Source organism: Orbicella faveolata, unplaced genomic scaffold (genome assembly GCF_042242905.1).
Source record: "Orbicella faveolata isolate gen_17 unplaced genomic scaffold, um_ofav_v1 contig_34, whole genome shotgun sequence".
Classification (NCBI taxonomy): domain Eukaryota; kingdom Metazoa; phylum Cnidaria; class Anthozoa; order Scleractinia; family Merulinidae; genus Orbicella; species Orbicella faveolata.
Window position 1 is genome coordinate 11,500,504 of NW_028301563.1, and position 6,997 is coordinate 11,507,500.

Here is a 6,997-nt window from a genome sequence, read left to right on the forward strand (position 1 = left end):
TACAATATTACTTAGTTACTTACAATAATTGATAAGGTAGTTCAAGACAGGCTTAAAAGCCAAGTGCTACACAAGACATCTGTTCCTTTCTTGCACCGGACAATGGTACGAGATCACTTTACGTTTTTAGCATAAGTACGTACCAAATTTTAGTAAGAGAAATCACAAGAATAAAGGATCTAATCGCCTTACAAAAAATAGGTCCGCATTGCGTACTTGTGGGCTTATGCTTAGTTTTATTCCATTCGGTCGGAGTTTGTTTTTAAAAGTCAGTATCTGGGAGTTGAATTCCTATAAGTGAGAAGGCAATCACTGCAAAGGTAAAGATGTGGCTTTGAAACTGGAGACATTGTTTTTGTGGTATTCAAGAATTTCCCAAGAAACTTGTGGTCCCTTGGTCGAATCCTGGAAGTAAAACCAAAAATGTCTTGTTAAAAAAGCTTTTCGCAATAATTGAAAAATCTGAAAGTGAAGTATGATCATCGCAGTAAATTTTCCAATTTAAGCAACTGGAAAGAAGAAGCCTGAAAAAAAAAAAAAAAAAAAAAAAAAAAAAAAAAAAAATCAGGGCTTCAACGGGGTTCGAACCCGTGACCTCCGCGATACCGGTGCGATGCTCTACCAACTGAGCTATGAAGCCACACATTGGGAGCGAGGTCAATTAATTGAGTTCATATCTTCCCGTGAGTGAAATGATGTGAAGTATATATGAAATAATTCATATTTGAACTGCGATAGTAGATGAAAGTGAAGTATGATCATCGCAGTAAATTTTCCAATTTAAGCAACTGGAAAGAAGAAGCCTGAAAAAAATCAGGGCTTCAACGGGATTCGAACCCGTGACCTCCGCGATACCGGTGCGATGCTCTACCAACTGAGCTATGAAGCCACACATTGGGAGCGAGGTCAATTAATTGAGTTCATATCTTCCCGTGAGTGAAATGATGTGAAGTATATATGAAATAATTCATATTTGAACTGCGGTAGTAGATGAAAGTGAAGTATGATCATCGCAGTAAATTTTCCAATTTAAGCAACTGGAAAGAAGAAGCCTGAAAAAAATCAGGGCTTCAACGGGATTCGAACCCGTGACCTCCGCGATACCGGTGCGATGCTCTACCAACTGAGCTATGAAGCCACACATTGGGAGCGAGGTCAATTAATTGAGTTCATATCTTCCCGTGAGTGAAATGATGTGAAGTATATATGAAATAATTCATATTTGAACTGCGGTAGTAGATGAAAGTGAAGTATGATCATCGCAGTAAATTTTCCAATTTAAGCAACTGGAAAGAAGAAGCCTGAAAAAAATCAGGGCTTCAACGGGATTCGAACCCGTGACCTCCGCGATACCGGTGCGATGCTCTACCAACTGAGCTATGAAGCCACACATTGGGAGCGAGGTCAATCAATTGAGTTCATATCTTCCCGTGAGTGAAATGATGTGAAGTATATATGAAATAATTCATACTTGAACTGCGGTAGTAGATGAAAGTGAAGTATGATCATCGCAGTAAATTTTCCAATTTAAGCAACTGGAAAGAAGAAGCCTGAAAAAAAATCAGGGCTTCAACGGGATTCGAACCCGTGACCTCCGCGATACCGGTGCGATGCTCTACCAACTGAGCTATGAATTGAAAAATCTGTTGATACACTTCTCCAGCTCTTTACTCTTTTACATCAGTGTTAGATTTTGTCCCTGTAAAAAAGAAGGATGTTTCAATTTTGATTCAAGTCACACAGCTAGGTAACCAACTTACCAAATTCATGAAATGTTATCTGCGCTACTAGAAACATATCTTTATTGTTCAAACGAAAATGTCACGTCATCTCCAATCAGCATAAATGAACGGCGCCCAGCTCGGAACCTTAGTAAAGCCGTGATCTCTCATCCACTTCATGGCCGCGTGAAGAAATACACTGGCACTTTCTCCTCGAACAAGGTGCTCGTAAAAACGGCTCATCAACTTCTTTGTTGCATTGTCGTCTAGAGCCCACAATACTACCAACACTGAGTGTGCACCGGATCCTAGGAACGCGCAAGCGATTCCAACAACTCCCTCGGCTCTGATTTGTCCACGGCCACTGTGACAATAGCTTAGTACCACCAGTTTAGCTCGTACTTGAACTTTAGCAATGTCAGACATTTTCAAAAGGTAGTCGTCTTCTTGTGGAATCTCGATAGTGGAGGCTGGAGGGGCAAGAGCAATTTTTCCTCTTTCAGCACTGCCATGTGCGGCAATATGTATGAGACTCGCTGACTTTATCCTCTCAAGTACCGCTTGCTTCGTTGCGTCCTGTCCTAACTGAAAGGCTGAACGCCCAGCCGACGTGCTATCATCTCTGCTTCCTTTCTTGCGCCAGGCAATGGGTAGAAGTCTCTCTTTTCACTTCCCCTGTAAATTACCTTGGTACCAACAATAGGATCTCACACTACCAGAGCATCAGTCTGACTGTGAAAGTTTGCAGGACTGTCCTGGATGAGTTTGAGAGTCGACAAAGAATGAACCACACGGATTCTGAAATTCTCTGATAAATATTTTCCTCTTTCATTGAGTAAAGCTGGAAATGGAACACGGTACAGGCTCCGATCAGGAACTATGATGATTTCAGGCTCATCAAGTAAGTCGGATACAGGATGGACGAGCAGTTCGTAGAACAAAGTTAGACTCGGTTCGGGATCACCCATATTCCCAGGTTTATCTTGTCGCAAAGTTGCGGGGCTCCCTTCTTGACAAGATTCAGGATTTGTTTCAATGTTATTGTTATTTATAGATCGATCTTCGCAAACCTCCGCTGGTAGAATACCAAAGCTTTGGAAGCTTTCAGCCATGATAGCAAAAAATTAATCCAAGAATCAGTAGCAACCTTTGTTAATCTGGTGTGGAGAGTCCTTTTGTCCAGTTCAATTTCTCGAAACTGAATGACACCGCTTGTCTTGAGAATCCACAGAAACACTCTTCGATAAGAATAAGAAATGTATAGACAAGTGCTGTTACTTTCTTTCTTCATGACGTTTTCAACACCTGTCGATGATTTCGGGTCAGCTGATATGCGTTTTTCAGCAGAGTACTGAGTTGCCATCAAGTCTGCTAGGGCTCTAGCCCGTCCAAGCTCTGCAACATTAAGAGCATCCTTAGGATTTCCAGCATCACAAAACAATTCACTGAGCAGCTGGTATGGTAAAACATGCTTGTCTGCAAATGATATATCTTCATTTGATTACTCTCTTGAAGAAAACCTCGCATTTTTTCGGATTTTTCAATGCTTCGAAACAAAAGGGAAAAAGCTCCTTCAAAGTTCTTTTGTGATAACTTCGTCAATGCAAGATCACGATAGCACAAAAATTCAATTTCGGCATTTCTAATATCTTTACTCGTTGAAAGTGCCTTCTCAAAATATTCTTCGGCCACGCCATGATCGGGAAGAGATAAAAACACTTTTCCAAGACGGGAGTAACTTAATGCTTCTAATCTTCTGTCACCAATTTCAACCGCAATTGCAAGTGCTTTATCAAAGCAGGCTTTAGCTTTCTCTTTATCACCAAGGGATAGAAAAAAAGACCCTTCCCTTTGGTAACAGTTTGCTTCTGCTTCTTTATCGCCACTATTTATGCTGATCTCAAGTGCGTCATCACAATATGATTTACTCTTTCTATATTTTCTAAGAGCCCCATAGACAGTTGCCAGGTTTAAGTATGTTCTTACTTGTCATTTTCGGTCACCAATTTCCATCTCGATCTTAAGTGCTTTCTTAAGATATTTTTTAGCCTTGCGATATTTACCGAGAAACACAAACATAGCTCCTAGGTTTCCTTAACATGCTGCTTCTTCTGCTCTATGACCAGTTTCCATGCTAAATCACAAGGGCTTTCTCGATATGTTCTTTGGCCTTGACATATTCACCGAGGGAACAAAACACAGTTCCTAGGTTTCCATAACATCGTCCGACTTCTTCTCTGTCACCAATTTCCTTGCTGATCATGATTGCAATTGCTTTCTCGTAATATTCTCTAGCCTTGACATATTCTCTGAGAGAATAAAACACATTTCCTCACTATCCATAAGCTGCTGCTTCTCCTCTTCTGTTACCAGTTTTTCGTATGACAGGAATTGCTCTCTCAAGAAGTTCTTTTCCCTCAGCATACATACTTTGGCGCCAATATATCTGTGCCAGTGTTATGCTTAGAAAACCTTCTTGGACTGTATAACCAAGCTCGCGGTAAATAGCGAGAAGTTTCCTGACGTACGCTTTTGCATTTGCGTGATCGCTAACACGGCGGTACGCCGCAAACATGATGCAATAGATCTTTTTGTGAATTAATTGGCCTAATTGCTTGTCTATACTCAGCGCTTTGTTACTGAGCAAAACCAAGTTTTCCTTGCATAACTCGATGGCTGTTAAAGCATGACCAATGTTGAGAAGAAAAGTAGCAACAGCTAAGCCTGTAAGGATGGCTTGTTTAATTTCTTCTTCGTAATTCATGACGCCTTCCTCCGTAAGTCTTGTAACTGAAAAATAAACCGAGTAAGCCTAAGCGTAGAATTTTACCGTATTATGTAATGAGCTTTTTGTCATTACGAAGAATCGCAGGGACTCGAAAAAGTCAAGGTTGAGCGAATTAGTACTTCTCAAAAAGTGTTTTAAGAAGCAGGCGGCACCCCACACTCAAGTTTTCCGGGAGTAGTCTCCCTCACGGGGTTACACAGCGTGCACAAGTTCATTTTCTCTATTTTGACTTTTCCGGTTCGCTTTCAAATCACAAAATGTTGGAATATACGAATCAACTTTGGCTATAGGAAACTTTTCATGAGTAAATTAAACCTTGTTAAAAGCTGGAGTGATTATTCAGGTCCACACGTGAATAAGCTTGTCAAAAAGAGAGTTGAAGAAGCAAACGACAAATGGCAAAAATTGCGTCTTAATTTGTTCTCTTTCCCTATAACACTGAAATTAATCCAATACAAAATATACCAAAAAATTTTCCTAGTCGCCGCAAATACTCATCTTCTCTCTCTAGCGTATAAGCAGCGAAACATCTAATGCAAAGTATCCCATTTGCCGTGAACTTTTTTCTTAATTACCCCTTTATTGTCATGGGGTTTTTCCTAAATTAAACTTCACGGTGGCATTTCGCTTGTTTCAGACTTGTCACGGTAACTTACAAGAGCCTCTTTGAAGTATTTAAATCTTTGCCAAATAAAAGTTTCCCTTTTTAGTTAAACTTGAAAAACGATTTAATATAAAATTCCGGCATACAATTCAAGATAAGTATTTACCACGCAAATGTTGAAATAGGAGTCTGAAGACCAGCTTGTATTCCTTGCATGAAGTGAACTTTACTATCAGGTTTGTTTTAACATGTTCGCTTTGGAAAGTAAAACACCGGATATGCGTAAATACGTCATAAAATCAGACGTTGCACGAGGTAATTAGAAAATGAAATTTTCAGGTCCATCATTTCAAATTTTACATTTTCCAAAAAAGCTGAAATTTTGACTGAAGTACTTTGTTTTAACCTATTAATATCATTATGTATTTAAGAAAATGGACAACGCTTTTCATTCTTAAATACATGTTTCGACAGTAACGTCTGTCATTGTCAGTTACAACTGGAGTGAAGTTGAATATACAAGTTAATATACTAGTTTTGTACAATAGTTGTTACCTAGAGTAACTTGGATAACACGAATAACACGCGAACTCTTAGAGGGGTGGAGAGGGTGGGGAGCTATGATTCTGCGGAGGTGGGGCGTGGGTTAGGGGAGTGAGACGCGTGTCTTGTCTTTTTCACAATTTCTTCAGAGGGCTACTTTTCTCGAATTCTAACTTCTTAACCAAAAAAAAAAGTTGCTATACTTTTCTCAAAATGTTTTTTAATAAGAGTTAATAAAACGGTGTCATAATTCTCATAGCGAGTCCACTTTTTTGCACGAAGCGGCTTCACCCTTGAGCTCCTAATACAAGGGATACATTAACATTTTCTTGTTTACAACCGATGCCGCAGTTTCGGTTCTCGAATCCTGAATTCCCTCTTCCATCATATCTGTCACTGCTTATGGTCTTCAGGTCATGAAACGTGCTAAGAAAGAAGAGAAAAGTCCTCAAACAGCGAAAAAATCAAAGCCAGGAGCTAAGAAGAAGACAAAAGCTGAATTTCTCGAAGGCAAGAAAATCAGGCTTGTATTCCTTGCGTGTAGTGAACTTTACTATCAGGTTTGTTGTACACTGTTCGCTTTGGAAAGCAAAACACTGGATATCCGTAGCTACGTCAAAAAATCAGACGTTGCACGAGGAAATTAGAAAATAAAATTTTCAAGTCCGTCGTTTCAGAATTTACATTTAAAAAAAACCCCTGAAATTTCGAAATGCTTTGTTTTAATCTATTAATATCATTTTGGATTAAAAAAAATGTACAACGCTTTAAACTACATGTTTCGACAGTAACGTCCATCATCTTCAGTTACCACTGGAGAGAATTTGAATACCAGTCTTGTACAATGGCTGTTACCTAGAGTAAGTTACATAACACAAATAAAATACGTGGATTGAAAACAAAAGAACAAAAGTGAAAAGATCTCTTTCGACTTGGCGGTTTGTTGCCCCATTTCAGGCCATGTGATAATATTCTTGAGAATTCTTCCTGTCAAATTTTCAAATAGTCGCGTGCATATGAATAAATAATTTTTAGATGGGTAAGAGAACAATTCTCTAGAGAACATCACGTGGTCTGTAATGGGAAAACAAACCTCCCAAACGAAAAAGGTCTATTGCTGTACATAACTTCTTTAATTTTTACTTGAAGCTTTGTGGCGGGTTTATTGTGAGATGGGCAAACATAATTTTCCATCCTGAATTGTTTTCATAATTAAAGGAGCTAGTTAGCGACTACTGAACTTATTCTGTTCTAGGTTAACTTCAAGTGAAGCTTTCGTTTGCGTTATCATTGCTTTTAAAAAGTTTATTTAAAAAAAAAAACATATTTTGAGGCAAATAA

At 39.0% G+C, this 6,997-nt stretch overlaps 1 pseudogene; it reads right to left on the reverse strand.

Moving 5' to 3' along the window:
• Positions 1 to 1,801: 1,801 nt before the first annotated feature.
• LOC149104767 (tetratricopeptide repeat protein 28-like) lies at positions 1,802 to 4,485 on the reverse strand (annotated as a pseudogene).
• Between the last annotated feature and the right edge of the window lie 2,512 nt (positions 4,486 to 6,997).